Source organism: Vigna unguiculata, chromosome 7, assembly GCF_004118075.2.
Source record: "Vigna unguiculata cultivar IT97K-499-35 chromosome 7, ASM411807v1, whole genome shotgun sequence".
NCBI classification, from domain to species: domain Eukaryota; kingdom Viridiplantae; phylum Streptophyta; class Magnoliopsida; order Fabales; family Fabaceae; genus Vigna; species Vigna unguiculata.
Genome location: NC_040285.1, coordinates 3,929,852 through 3,946,261, shown reverse-complemented (window position 1 = coordinate 3,946,261; position 16,410 = coordinate 3,929,852). Strand labels below are relative to the sequence as shown.

At 30.9% G+C, this 16,410-nt stretch overlaps 1 pseudogene; it reads left to right on the top strand.

Annotated features, from left to right (window-relative positions):
* The first annotated feature begins 1,875 nt into the window (after nt 1-1,875).
* LOC114189707 lies at nt 1,876-5,387 on the top strand (annotated as a pseudogene).
* Nucleotides 5,388-16,410: the final 11,023 nt, after the last annotated feature.

Genomic DNA, 16,410 nt, shown 5'->3' with positions numbered 1-16,410 from the left:
CGTGGTGGTGCCTCATTATGCGTATCCGGATAGTCAAGTCTTGGGGGTCTTAAATGATTTTGGTAATCCATGTGTGAATGTCTGCTATTCATGTTTGATTCTGAGACTGCATGTTGACTGTTGTTATATAAGATTTCTTTACACTAGCTTACCCTGTTTGCTTGTTTGGTTGTCTTGTGTGTGATTCTTCTCCTATTGCGATGATCATCGATTCTATTGATGTGAGCAGATGTGAGAACTTCTGGCAGTGGTAATGATATAGGAATGTTACAGCTTGATGGACTGGACGGGTATTGGGCCCACTATGGGGCCCATTGCTGAAGGATTTATTAGTTTTGATTTTCTTGTCTGTACAAGACCTAATACAATTAGTTCATTAGTATACTTTGTTTTAGGCCGTGTGTGGCCTCTTTTATGTTTTATGGATATGTTGGGGTACGGAGTACTTCATATCCCAAATCTTGTACTCTCTAGATATTTATGTATGTGGTGTTTTTATTAAATGAGTTTTATAAACTCCATTAATATATAAGAGGGTAATTCATAACCACCATTATGTATAACTATTTATACAAACTAAAAACTCACTTTTGAATGTTTCTGGTGAGAATGTCCATGGACTTTGACTCGTACAACCATCTTATATTACTATTAATATTTCTTAAAACAAGTTTTATTCTTTAAATTCTTCCTATATAATAAACAAAAATTGTTACTATCACACTGTTGTAAAAACCATTTGGACTGGTGTTTACGTCATTGAATCAGTTTATCGGATCTCGGTTAAAATCGAATTAAACTATCCCGAATGAACCAGCTCACACTTTTTAGTTATTTATAAAACTGTGTCGTCAATCATTTAGTTATGCTTGAATTCAATTAGGATTCAACATCTAATTTTTCTTTGATTTTGTTTTTAAACAAATAAATAATATATTTATTTTATTCTTAATTATTTATAACAATTGTGTTATGTGATATGAAAAAAATAAAGAAATTAAGTATGACCGAGTGAGGGTGCTCTTGTGTAGGTGGGTTCTGCTGAATGTGAGATCTTATCTTACATTTTAAGTTTTAAAACTTAAATCATTTTATTTGAAAAAGTATATAAAATCTGCATCATAGGATGAGATTTGTCCACGTAGAAAAATTATGTTCGTATCTTATCATCTTCTTAATCAATATGTATTGTGATGCGCACATGGAAGAAAGAAAAATTGTGAAAATGGAAGTGCCATCAGAGAGTGACACTCATTAGTATTAGTATACGACGTATTATTTTGAATTTGAAATTTCAAAACACAAATTATTCTAGTTTAAGATACATACATAAAATAGCATGATAGAAAATGCGAAAATAGAAAGCTAAAAATTGAAAAGTATAACTAGAGGGAAAGTATCATAATTTGTATTTTAAACTTATGGAACACGCCACCATGCAGTTAATGCTGTTGACTTGGTTCATGTATCATTGACTCTCTGTGTATAAGTAGTGGCACATTCCATGAAGAACATGCAAGCTTTCTCCTACACTGCATTTCAATATTGTTTGAACAATTCACTATGCCTTTCATATTTCCAAAGCTTCTGTCCATGAAGCTCCAACACTTCTGGTTGCTTCTTCTAATGTGTCTTTCTTCATTTCCTCATTGTGATGCTGTTCATTCTTCTCCAATTGCTTCAGAAGCAAATGCTTTGCTGAAGTGGAAAATCAGCCTTGACAATCAGAGTCAAGCTTCTCTCTCTTCATGGAGTGGCAACAGTTCTTGCAATTGGCTTGGAATTGCATGTGATCACTCCAATCATGTGTTCAAAATAAATCTTCCAAGTATCGGATTAAGAGGTACGCTTCAAAATCTCAACTTCTCACTGTTAACAAACATTCACACTCTAAATGTGAGTAACAACAACTTGAATGGAAGTATTCCTCCTCAAATTGGAGTTTTGTCCAATCTAATTGTTCTTGATCTGTCTGCTAATAAACTCTCTGGGATTATTCCTTCTGAAATAACACAGTTGATTAACCTTCATAAATTGAACATCAGTCACAATACTTTCAGTGGGTCCCTTCCTCAAGAAATAGGTAGATTGCTGGAGTTGAGAGTGCTTGATATTCCTTGGTGCAATCTCACAGGCACAATCCCAATCTCTATAGAAAAGTTGAACAATTTGTTTCATCTAAATGTAGGAGGCAACAACCTTTCTGGTAGCATTCCTCAGAGAATTTGGCACATGGACCTAAAGTTTTTGTCACTTGCCATTAATAAATTCCATGGTTCCATCCCCAACGAAATTGTGAATATGAGGAACCTGGAGATCCTATATCTTTGGAAAAGTGGCCTTTCTGGCACCATTCCCCAACAAATTGAGATGTTGGGAAAATTAATACATCTTGAGATGAGCAGTTGTAATCTTACTGGGTCCATACCTGTTTCAATTGGAGCTTTGACCAATCTATCACTTCTTAGCTTACATGACAATCAACTTTCTGGTCATATTCCTAGTGAAATTGGTAAGTTGATCAACCTCAAGATTCTATATCTTCAAAATAATAATCTTTCTGACTCTATTCCTCGTGAAATTGGAAATTTGAGCAACCTAAATAATCTTAACCTTTATGGAAATCAATTCTCAGGCTCTATTCCACGTGAAATCGGATTTTTGAGAAAACTCTATGAACTTGATTTGTCTGAGAATTTTCTCTCCGGTAAAATCCCCACCACAATTGGAAACTTGAGCAATCTAACTTTTCTTTACCTTTAAGCAAACCAATTCTCTGGATTTATCCCGGATGAAGTAGGAAATTTGCATTCCCTTGTAACAATCCAGTTGTTGAGCAATAACCTCTCTGGTACAATCCCTACTTCCATAGGTAACCTGATCAATTTGGAATCCGTTTTACTTCATGATAATAACCTCTCTGGGCCAATCCCGACTTCCATAGGTAACCTGATCAATTTGGAATCTATTTCACTTTATGATAATAACCTCTCTGGTACAATCCCTACTTCCATAGGTAACCTGATCAATTTGGAATCCATTTTACTTTATCAAAACAAACTTTCTGGACCCATTCCTTCCACTATTGGAAATTTGTCGAAGCTTCGTGAATTATCTTTATTTCAAAATTATCTCAATGGCAAGATTCCAATAGAAATGAACAGGCTTATTGCTTTGGAAAATTTGCAACTAGCTTATAATAATTTTGTTGGTCATTTACCTCATAACATTTGTGTTGGTGGAAAGTTGACAAATTTTTCTGCTAGCAATAACTATTTCACTGGCCATATACCAAAGAGTTTGAAGAATTGTTCTAGCCTTATACGTGTTAGACTTCAGGAAAATCAACTAACTGGAAATATAACAGATGCTTTTGATGTACTTCCGAACTTGGATTACATCGAATTGAGTGAAAACAATTTTTATGGTCATCTTTCACCAAATTGGGGGAAGTTCCCTAGTCTCACAAGCCTCAAGATCTCTAACAATAATTTGTCAGGTGTTATCCCACCAGAGCTAGGTGGGGCAACCAAATTACAAGAACTTCAATTATCCTCAAATCATCTTACAGGAAACATTCCACAAGATTTATGTAATTTGGTCCTATTGTTTCATCTATCACTCAACAACAATGATCTTTCAGGAAATATTCCCAAAAGAATTGCATCGATGAAGAATCTTCAGTTTTTCAGTATTGGATCTAATAATTTGTCTGGCTTAATTCCAAACCAACTTGGAAATTTAATCAAATTATGGAACATGAATTTGAGCCAGAATAAATTTGAGGGGAATATTCCCTTAGAGTTTGGCAAATTAATATCTCTTACAACTCTTGATCTCAGTGGAAATTTCTTGAGCGGAAGATTAACACATATGCTTGGGGGATTAAACAAATTAGAAACATTGAATCTCTCTCACAATAGTCTTTCAGGTGATCTTTCTTGCTTTGATGATATGATGAGCTTGACATCTATTGATGTATCGTCCAATGAGTTTGAGGGTCCACTTCCAAACATTCCAGTCTTTCGCAATGCTACAATGGAAGCATTAAGAAATAATAAAGGCTTGTGTGGCAATGTTAGCGGCTTACAGCCTTGCCTAACACTAAGTGGGAAATCACATAATCATGTGACAGAAAAAGTCATAACAATGGTTCTACCCCTTACTTTGGGCACTATAATGCTGGCATTGTTTGTTTTTGGAGTCTTGTATTATTTCTACAAAACTTCAGCGAAAATAGAAGACAAGGATACCAATTTACAAACTCTAAACACATTTGCAATATGGAGTTATGATGGCAAAATGGTATTCGAGAATATTGTTGAAGCTACTGAAAATTTTGACGATAAGCATCTCATTGGAGTTGGAGGGCAAGGTCGAGTTTACAAAGCAATATTACCCACAGGTCAAGTTGTTGCTGTAAAGAAACTGCATTCAGTTCCAAATGGAGAAATGCTCAATGAGAAAGCTTTCACAAGTGAGATCCAAGCTCTCACAGAAATTCGCCATCGTAACATTGTAAAGTTATATGGTTTTTGTTCACATTCACAATGGTCATTTATGGTGTGTGAATTCTTGGAGAAGGGCAATGTCCAAAATATTTTGAAGGATAATGAACAAGCAATTGCATTTGATTGGAGTAAGAGAGTGAATGTCGTCAAAGGTGTAGCAAATGCTTTATTCTACATGCACCATGATTGCTCACCTCCAATTATTCATCGTGATATATCAAGTAAGAATGTTCTCTTGGATTTGGAATATGTGGCACATGTCTCAGATTTCGGAACGGCCAAGTTTCTTAATCCCAATTCATCCAATTGGACCTCATTTGTAGGAACCTTCGGATATGCTGCTCCAGGTCAATTTTCTTTCCTAATACCACTTTAGGATCTCACTATTTTTCAGTTTTTCTTTATTGGACACAATATTATCTATATTTTATCTTTGTCACTACAATCCATTTTTTGCATATATGATATCACCTATAGTTTGTTACAGAACTTGCATACACAATGGAGGTGAATGAGAAATGTGACGTGTATAGTTTTGGAGTGTTGGCATGGGAAATACTTCTTGGAAAGCACCCTGGTGATTTTATATCATCTTCATCCACTGGTGTGGCCTTAACAGTTGATCACTTGACATTGATGGATAATTTGGATCAGCGTCTCCCTCCTCCAACAAAAAGTTTAGTTAAAGAGATGACATCAATTACAAAGATAACAGTTGCTTGCTTAACTGAAAGTTCACGGTCTCGTCCTACTATGAAGGAGGTTGTCAATGAACTTGTAGTGTAAACCTCATCCTTCATGGATGGACTCAACATTGCAACTTACATATATAGCTAAAGATTGGACTTTATAAAGAGGGTTGGGTTTTATTTGCTATTTTCTATTTTGTGTTGTATTTTTTATGTCGTAATTTGTGTTATTTTTAACTTGTACCTGCAAGATACTATGAGATATAATGATAGTTAAATATCGTTAATAATATATATTTTTTATGTCCAAACAACTTATTTGTATATGATAGCAACACTCAGATATAACTTAGGATCAAAGGATTATTTACAAACTTCAATGGGTTTATATTCCAAGATGACACAATTGGTGATGCAATCGGGTGTACAATATCGTTGAAAATGATTGATATAGGATTCTTCAAGTTTGAAAAAATTGTGCAATATAGATACGTCTAATATATACAAACCAAGAGAGGATGAATTGAATTTTCAAGATTTTAATCCGTTAAGTAATTCTTGAAACAATTTTCAATGTTTAACAAATACTCAAATCAATTGTGAGTCTAGTGACTCTAACAAATATCATAATCGATTAGATAAGGTAATTAATCCTTTGTGTAGTTTTGTGAAGGTTTTTCTTGTGTCATATTTCTTTAATCAGTTATGTTAACACATCACATTTAGATTGGTTAATCTAAGCAATTCTAAGCTTAATTTACGATGATTCTAAGCATGCACTACTATTCATATGAATGATTAAACCTATTACTAGTGGCAATGCTGAATCATGTTACTTGACTTTGGACATCATCAAAAACTTCATATGAATAGGATAGTAAGCTCTCCCTTTCAACAATCTGCAAAGTTGTTTAGGTATTAGTTACTAAGAAGGTTTTGGAAGACACGAGTGATAGTTGGAACATTGAAAAGTGTGTTCGTATTTATGTTGATAAAAAATTTCTTGTCCTATAATGTTGAAAGTCTCACATCAATTAGAAATAAGTCAAGTTTTTGTATATAAGTGAGTGCAAACCTCACCTTATAAACTGAGTTTGTGGGGATGAGTTAGACCTAAAGTTCACTTCTTAACATATGACACATTCTTATGCAAGACTTATATTGTATTTGAAGAAGTTTTCAAAATATATTTTTCTGATTGCCCTTTGCAAAGTTGTTTGGAATTTTGTCACAAAGAAAGCATTGGAAAACACAAGGGATAGTTGATGTAGACATTATTGTTCTATGACACATTGTTTCAAGAGTGAATAAAAAAAACATTGTGTTTGACAAAGTTTTCCTGTTATATATATTTTTAAATTTTAAAATAAGCTATTAACTATAATCTTTTAATTTATTTTATTATAAATATTATTATTTAAAATTTTATATAGAGAGTTTTAAGACAGAATTAGCGCATGAGAGTGTTCTATATGATACGGTAAACAATTTATATTATCAATAATTTATATTATTTTTTGAAGTAATGCAAAATTATTATATGATTGGTTTTATATCACAGTGTAAATGATTTTTATTATCAATAAATATATATTATTTATTAAAATCATTATTTTAAAAAATAAAAGTAATAGTGAAATATATTTTTTAAAAGAAAAAATGTGTAAAAGAGTGAATATGTTATTTTTTACTAATAATATTGTTTTAAGAAATAAAAATAAAAGTAAAGTATATTTTTTAATAAATAAAAGTAATAGTAAAATATATTTTTCTAAAAAAAATTGTAAAAGAGTGAATATGTTATTTTTTTACTAATAATATTATTTTGAGAAATAAAAATAAAAGTAAAGTATATTTTTTAATAAATAAAAGTAATAGTAAAATATATTTTTCTAAAAAAACAAATTTGTAAAAGAGTGAATATGTTATTTTTTTACTAATAATATTATTTTGAGAAATAAAAGTAAAAGTAAAATATATTTTTTAAAAACAAAATAAATGGATAAAAGATTTCAACACGCAAAAATAAAAACTAAAAAGATAAATTAACAATTAAAAAGTTAATACTTAAAATATTTGTCAGTAAAATAAATATAGATAATAAAATAATTTTTTTAGTATTTTTTTTCTTATATTATAATAGATATAAATCGTAAATTCATATTTAATTTAATTGTTACTGTGGATCAAACCTTTAATGAGAGTTAATAGTATTTATAAAGAAGACTCAAAACCTAACATCTAACATGTAAAACAAAAAAGTGAAATGGCTTTTGTGGACGAAGGAACGAAGCTAACTTTGTGAGTCACTTACAATATTTTAAATATTTAGTTCAATTTTAACTATGTTTTAGGTAACGTAGTTAACAATACGCCACGTGTCACTTTTTGTTTCTTTTTTTTGTAAAAAAAAATTATTGTCACATGTTAAGTCCTTGTTATGACACATGACAATGTTAGTATCATGTGACAAGATAATGTTACGTGTGGCAAATGTCATTGTACTGATATTAATTTAGTACCTATATAGACCTCATTGTTTCAATTTAGTCTCTAGTTTTGTGTCTTTGGTTCAATTTTGTCCCAATTTCTTTTTATAATTGAAGTATATATTTTAATTCACTTTTTTATAAGATTAAATGTAATTAAATATAAATACTTTTACAAAATTAAGTACTGATCTTTACATTAAAATTTAATGGTAAAATATATTATACTAATGGAACAATATTGTCACCCACTTTTTTTCTGTTTTTCAAAATAGAACAATATTGTCTCTCCCAAATTCAAGACCAAATCTATTATTTGTATAAATTTTATACTAATATTTTTTTATTAAAAATGACTTTTTAGCATATTACATTATTGTATATTATTAACCCATCTTTTGTCGATGTATTCTTTGACCACTAAATTTTAATATAAATATAGTACTTAATTTTGTAAAAATATTTATACTTAATTAGTTTTAATCTTATTAAAAAATGAATTAAAAAATATACTTTAATTATTAAAAAAAAATTGGGACAAAATTGAACCAAAAACATAAAAGTGGAGACTAAATTAAAACAATGAGATATATATATAGGTACTAAATTGATATCAGTACAATGACATTTGTCACACGTGACACTGACATTGCCACGTGTCACAACAGGAACTTGACACGTAGCAACAATTTTTTTTTTGCAAAAATAAATTAAAAAAAAATCAAAGAGCGACACGTGACATACCGTTAATGGCGTTAATTAATTGAGATATTGTAAACATAAACGCAGAATATGATTCTAATATTGATTCTAACAATCAATCATAAGCAATATCCCATACTGATAATCATGTTGTAAAAAGTGAACGGAAGCGTACTGAATTGGCCATAATGATAATATTAGAGTAGAGTACTAACGATACAGTGATCTGCCTCCTCTAGAGCACCTTTATTTCCCTTTGGTTTTCTCTCTTGATGAGGATAGGAAGAAAGGAACAGGAAGAGTATGTTATGACTCTGTATGTGCTCTCAGAAGGGGACCACGACCATTTATAATCTGAATTACTTAAGTTTTAGTATTTCTAATTTGGCCCCTCATCAAATTAGAAATTACTAACTGGTCTCTACACAATATTTATTTTCATGACATGTGTCTTTAGCCAAATCTTTAATTTAGTCAGATCACTTTATTATTTGGCTTTATAAATAATGGCCCTAACACATTTAATTATGTGTCATATATATGCATGACCCAAAATTACTAACAATCTCCCACTGGTCACAACTATATATGTCCTTACAACCTTATAAATGTGTTAGACTTTATGAGCTCAAATTTGTCATTATATTACTCGAGCATACTCCAAAAGTCCCGTCCATTGATTATATCAGTATGTAGAACCAAACCAGTTTTTCATTGCATCAATCGCAACTAAAACCAACAATGATCACTGATCCTGACACAATCAAATGACATGGATTCATCATGAAATGTGTAGCATGAAAAATTATGTGAAGGTGATCTGTATATACACATCTATTTTCAACTGGTCCAAACTTTAATTTAATGAGATCAATATAAAAACTTAATGTACAAAGTGTAAAATTAAAACCACATATATAAATAACCAAATATGTTTGAAAGTTTAATGTATGCATACAAGAAATTATGTGATCTGTATATACACATCTATTTTCAACTGGTCCAAACTTTAACTTAATGAGATCAATATAAAAACTTAATGTACAAAGTGTAAAATTAAAACCACATATATAAATAACCAAATATGTTTGAAAGTTTAATGTATGCATACAAGAAATTAAACATATAACATAAAACATATAAAAATGACTATCTCCCACTAAACCTCAGATTCCTCAAACTGTAAAACACCTATGTGAGCAACATGCTCATGAAAGACCTTGGGTGGAAGTCCTTTAGTTAGAGGATTTGCAATCATGGAGTTTGTCCCTAAATGTTCTATGGAAATCTTTCCACTCTGTACTATTTCTTTAACAACTAGGAACTTAATGTCGATGTGTTTCGACTTAGTCGAGCTCCTATTGTTGTTGGAATACAATACAGCTGATTATTGTCACAGTATAACTTAAGTGGTCTTTCAATGCTTCCCACAATTTTCAGCTCTGTGACAAAATTTCTCAGTCATATCCCGTGATTAGATGCCTCATAGCATGCTACAAATTCTGCTGCCATGGTGGATGAAGCTGTAAGGGTTTGCTTGACACTGCGCCAAGAAACCGCACCACCTGCCAACATAAAAATGTAACCTGAAGTAGATTTTAAGTTATCTTGACATCCTGCAAAATCTGAGTCAGAAAACCCAGTGATCTCCAACTGGTCTGACCTCTTGTATGTGAGCATATAACCTCTTGTTCTCTTTGAATATCTCATGACCCTCTTTGCTGCTTTCCAATGGTCCATTTCTGCATAGAACCCCAACTATGTATGCTATGTCTGGACGCGTACATACTTGGGCATACATCAAACTCCCTACAGCTGACGCATAAGGAATCTTCTGCATTTCCTCAATTTCCAAATTTCCCTTTGGGCACTAATTGAGACTGAACTTGTCTCCCTTAGCAACTGGAGTATCCCGGATTTACATTCATGCATGCTAAACCTTTTAAGAACTTTATCGATATAGCTCCTTTGTGATAATCCTAGAATACCCCGAGATCGATCTCGATGTATCTAAATTCCTAATACAAAGGAGGCGTCACCAATATCTTTCATTTCAAAATTCTTTGACAGAAATTTCTTAGTTTCAAGCAATATGCCTATATCATTAGTGGCAAGCAGAATGTCATCAACATACAAGATCAGGAAAATAAACTTGCTCCCCTTAAACTTGTGATACACACAGTCATCAACAAGATTCATCTCGAAGCCAAATGAGAGAATTACTTGATGAAATTTATGGTACCATTGACGGGATGCTTGTTTTAGTCCATAAATGGATTTAGTCAATTTGCAAACCATATTCTTTGGGTTTCCCGACACAAAATTTTCTGGTTACACCATATAGATCGTCTCGTCAATCTCACCGTTGAGAAACGCCGTTTTGACATCCATTTGATGAAGCTCCAAATCATAATGTGCAACAAGAACCATAGTTGTCCTAAAAGAGTCTTTTGATGAAACTAGAGAAAAAGTCTCTTTAAAGTCAATCCTTCTTTTTGAGTAAATCCTTTAGCTACAAGACGAGCCTTATACCTCTCCACATTACCGTTAGAATCCCGTTTGGTCTTAAATAACCATTTACAACCAATGAGTTTCACACCTTCTGGTAATGGGACAAGTTCCCAAACCTTATTGTCTTGCATGGATTTATACTCTTCTCTCATTGCTTCAATCCATTTTTCTGAATTAGGATCCTGTATGGCTTGACGGACGGTGATTGGATCATCTTCCATCACATCATTGTTAGGATCTTCATTTTCTTGGAGAAATACAACATAATCATCTGAAATGGCACTTCTCCTTTCTCTCATGGATCTCCGCAAAGGTGCTGGCTCATGAAGCATAGTTTGTTGAGGATCTTGCGTTTGTTCTTCATGAACAACCAAATCATCTTGAGTATGGGGTTCATCAGTAATGTTTTGTGGAGGTTCCGAACTTATTTCATCAAAAGTAATTGTTTGAATCGGTTCTGGAATTATTATCGATTCTTCCTCCAAAACAAATTTCCTAATCTGATTTTCCCCCCAAACTCAATATCCTCGATGAATAGTAGTCCTTGTCTCAAAAATTGTCTTTAATATGAGATCATAAAATTTATATCCCCTGGATCTCTTAGAATAACCAATAAAGTAACTACTTACTGTTCGGGAGTCCAATTTCTTTTCATTTGGCTTATAAGGCCTTGCCTCAGCTGGACAACCCCACACATGGAAATGCTTTAGACTAGGCTTTTGCCCAATCCAAAGCTCATAAGGTGTTTTAGTAGCTGCTTTAGTTGGTACTCTGTTTAGAATATAAGTTGCCGTCTTTAGTGCCTCTCCCCAGAGTGACTCTGGTAAGGTGGAATGACAAATCATACTCCTTACCATATCCTTAAGAGTTTGGTTTCGTCTCTCAGCTACACCATTCATACTGGGTGATCCCGGCATGGTGTACTGTGGGACAATTCCACACTCCTCTAGGTACCTAGCAAACTCCTCTAGGTACCTGGCAAAAGGTCCTGGACGTTGTTCACCTGATTCATCATATCTGCCATAGTACTCACCACCACGGTCAGATCTAACAGACTTAATTCTTTTGTTGAGTTGATTTTCAACTTCAACTTTAAAAGATTTGAACACATCCAAAGATTGTAACTTTTCATGTATAAGAAATAAGTATGCATATCTTGAGTAATCGTCTATGAATGATATAAAGTATTGTTGATCATTCCAAGAAGGTGTATGAAATGGCCCATAAATATCCGTATGAATCAACTCTAAGACGTCTGAAGCTCTATATGCACCTAATCTCTTCGCTTTGGTCTGTTTGCCCTTAATGCATTCAACACAAACATCAAAGTTTGTGAAGTCAATGGACTCTAAGATTCCATTTGACACAAGTCGTTCAACTCTATTTTTAGAGATGTGACCTAAGCGCTTGTGCCATAATGCTCCAGATTGAGTATTGTCAATTTTACGTTTAGTACTATGAGATTCTGTATTTAGGGTTTCATTATAGGTGGTCACAGTATCAAGCAAATATAGATTATCATAAGCCAAAAGTAAACCAGTTCCAACAATATTTGAATTAAAAGACAAACTAAATTCATTGTTTCCAAATGAACAAGAATAACCGAATTTGTCCAAATAAGAAACTAAAATTAAATTCTGTCTAAATGACGGCACAACAAAAGTGTCTTTCAAATCCAAATAAAAACTAGTACATAATAATAATCTAAAATGCCCAATAGCCTCCACCTCCACCGATTTGCCATCTCCAACATATATCCATCTTTCAGAATCAATTGGCTTCCGGTAGTGTAGGCAACCCTTCATAGAAACACTTATGTTAGTAGTAGCACCTGAGTCTAACCACCAAGTGTTACTAGGTACTGACATTAAATTGACCTCAGAACAGACCATATCAAGACTATGGTTTAGACTTATGCAATTGAGAACAATTTCCATGTTCCTTTTCCAGTCCTTAAAATTTGTTCCGTTGAGGATCAGAACAGAATTCATATTAGCAGATACAGAAGCAACTAAAGCTATATATATATATATATATATATATATATATATAAAACAAGAGGAATAACTTATTATGCTCACATAATAAAATAAATCATTATAAAAATATTTAAATAATGGTTTAACCCATCCCAAAACACTCAATGCACCATTAATATCAAGTCTTTGGACAGTAATATCAACTGCTAGAGGTATCTGGTTGCAATGATCAAACATTGATAATAAAGCACGTCCAACAACAAACTAATCTTTGGATTAATTGATCATCAACAAAGTAAATCCTTATAATTATCACATGTTTATCATCACAAGTGTGTATGCAATCCGGCCAAATATTAATCTTCCTTTGGGTCGATCAATACTCACATGGACGTACATAAACACCAACATTTAACATTTTTTCACGAACTATCTACTCAAGAGAGGTCACTTTGGTGACTTCTTGATTCAATTAATTCATTTAAAATATTAAACAAAACCAAAATTTGATTATATATTTATTCCAAAACCAAATATATTTATTTTATATATTAAACAACCAAAAATATATAAAATAAATAAAATTATTTATATTCCAAAATATAAATCCTTATGTTCAAATGTCTTGAACCCAAAATTCAAAATTAATTAAAATAATTTACTTCAATTAGGATTTTAAGAAATCCTAGGATTCTCAATTTGGGGTTTTTCTCCCAAAAAACAAAATTGGGATTAAGGGTTTCAGAATTAGGGATTTAGGGTTCTGATCAAGTATGGGAGGCTCTGATACCACATGTAAGCATAAACACAGAATATGATCCTAATATTGATTCTAACAATCAGTCATAAGCAATATCCCATACTGATAATCATGTGAATTGGCCATAATGATAATATTAGAGTAGAGTATTAACGATACAGTGATCTTCCTCCTGTAGAGCACATTTATTTCCCTTTGGTTTTCTCTCTTGATGGGGATAGGGAGAAAGGAACAGGAAGAGTATGTTATGACTCTGTGTGTGCTCTCAGAAGGGGACCACGACCATTTATAATCTAAATTACTTAAGTTTTAGTATTTCTAATTTAGCCCCTCATAAAATTAGAAATTACTAATTGGTCTCTACACAATATTTATTTTCATGACATATGCCTTTAGCCAAATCTTTAATTTAGTCAGATCGATCACTTTATTATTTGGCTTTATAAATAATGGCCCTAACACATTTAATTATATATCATATATATGCAGGACTCAAAATTACTAACAGATATTTGTTCAAAAGTGAGAATACAATTGACACTTTTAACCTGTTGGTACCAAATTGACATATTCCTACCAAAGTAAATATCATAATTAAATCATATTTTGAAAAATCCAATACAGATTTAATTCAGTTTTAATATTTTATAAATTTAAAAATTTATAATCAAATTTTAACTAAAACTTTTTGTTATAATTATTAAAAATTTATATTTTTTAATTGAACTGTTTTCATCAACTGGAATGACGTTATGACAAACTGAACAATAAAAAAAATAATGTTCTGGAAGCCTAATTATTATTACCAAACGTCATTCTTTCCATGGTTCCACATGGTTCATTTAAAAAAAATCATGTTTTCAGAATTTCATTTTTGTTTATTTTGCGAGTTCATGATATTCTGGTTAAGACTCTTAAATCAATTGAATATGTTACCCTCAACTAACGACAGGAACTAAGTCAAAAAATATATTTGTTTTGATTCCAAGTTACGGTGACTTTTAGCCAGAAAGTTCAAGTATCTTCATTCTAGACAATTCATTCATATTTATAAGAAGCTTGTTGGTAAGTTTAGCAATTACCATATTTTTATTCTATTTAAGATACAAAGTACTTAACTTGATCGATGGACGTTGATAAGTTCTCTGTTTTAATAACAATTGAGTTATCCCTTTAATATTTCTCAAAATTATAGTTATTGCGTATTTAGTTAATACGGGATTGAATCAAATCGCTCTAAAACTGACTTACACTTTATAGGACTCGGAATAAGGCATTGTTTACGAAAACAGTGACAATATAAAGTAATATTCATGTCATTCCAATTAACTAAGAAAAATATATCAACAGATATTCAATTAAAAAGTATAAAAAAGTTAAATATTCAATAAAATAAAAAGTTTAAATAAACATTTAATTAAAAATACTCACATTTATTACAAACTTAAAATTTAATTAAATCGAGGGAAAGTGAAAGACTAAAGAAATGTATAAATATATTAAGTGTACAAAGATTAAATGTATTTGCATTTTGATTCCCTCCATAACATACTCTAGCCATTATTTTACTACAATAATATTATTTTTGAATTTTTTAGTGGACTAAAACATTTTGCATTAATGAATTGTGAAGAGGTTTATAGAAGAAATCATGAGACTTTCAATCTAAAATTTTAAAGATAATAAATTTATGAACGTTTCTATTTATATACTAGTTTTCTTATTATTTTTATAGGACTTCCAACTCAACTTAAGTTGCTAACATTTTTAGCTGTTTCAACTTAGAATTAGGTTATGGGATGGCAAATAAATCTCAAGTGGGTATTGTCCGAATTCTTACCTATTTTACTAGAAAATCTTTGTATTGATTGGGTGTGGGTATGGGTATAGATATGAAAAATCTCGATGTTTTCAATTGGGTATGAAAATGTACATATCTCTCTCGTTTCTGTCCCCATACCTGCCAAAATACATGACATTGCCATATACTTGTCTTCGTTTAAATTATTAAAATATTCATAGTCAATTAAGTAAACTTTTATATATATATATATATATATATATATATATTTTATATATATATATATATATATATATTAATACACAACTTTTGTTTTTATTTCTTCGGATGATTTGGTTTGTCATAAAATTCATTTGCATCTCCAATATATTTTTCATCTTATCATAATCTTTATGCAACTATGTTCAAATAATTTATGTTAATTAAATATTTTTTATGTCTCACATTTGAATATTTCTATTTTTTTAATATTTTTTGTTGTATATTTTCCTTTCACATGAGAACTTTTAACACTCTAAGTATTCAATAGCATAAACCTTTAATTTACTATGTAATACAAAAAAATTATCTCCTTTGGTATATTATTATTATTAATTTTTTTTTTCATTTGAAGAACTATTTTGTTTCGTTAAAATAATTTTCATTATTTCTCAATCATTGACTATGTTGATACTTGAAAAATTTTCTTAGATCTCTAAAGTATTTTTCATTTTATCATACCCTTAATTATATATTTATTTTTCTTTGTGCGATTTCATTTGATGATCTCTCAAATTGTTTCTAAGACACAAATTTGATAAAATTTTAATATTTTTATTTGTTTTTTATTTTTATAATGTAAAATACTATTTTGATATATGTTATATAATTATTTTTTATTTTTTAACTCTTTTTGTCACTATAATTGTATAAATAAATTTTTTTTACTATAATATAAAATTTTAATGTAATTGTCATGAATTTCTTTT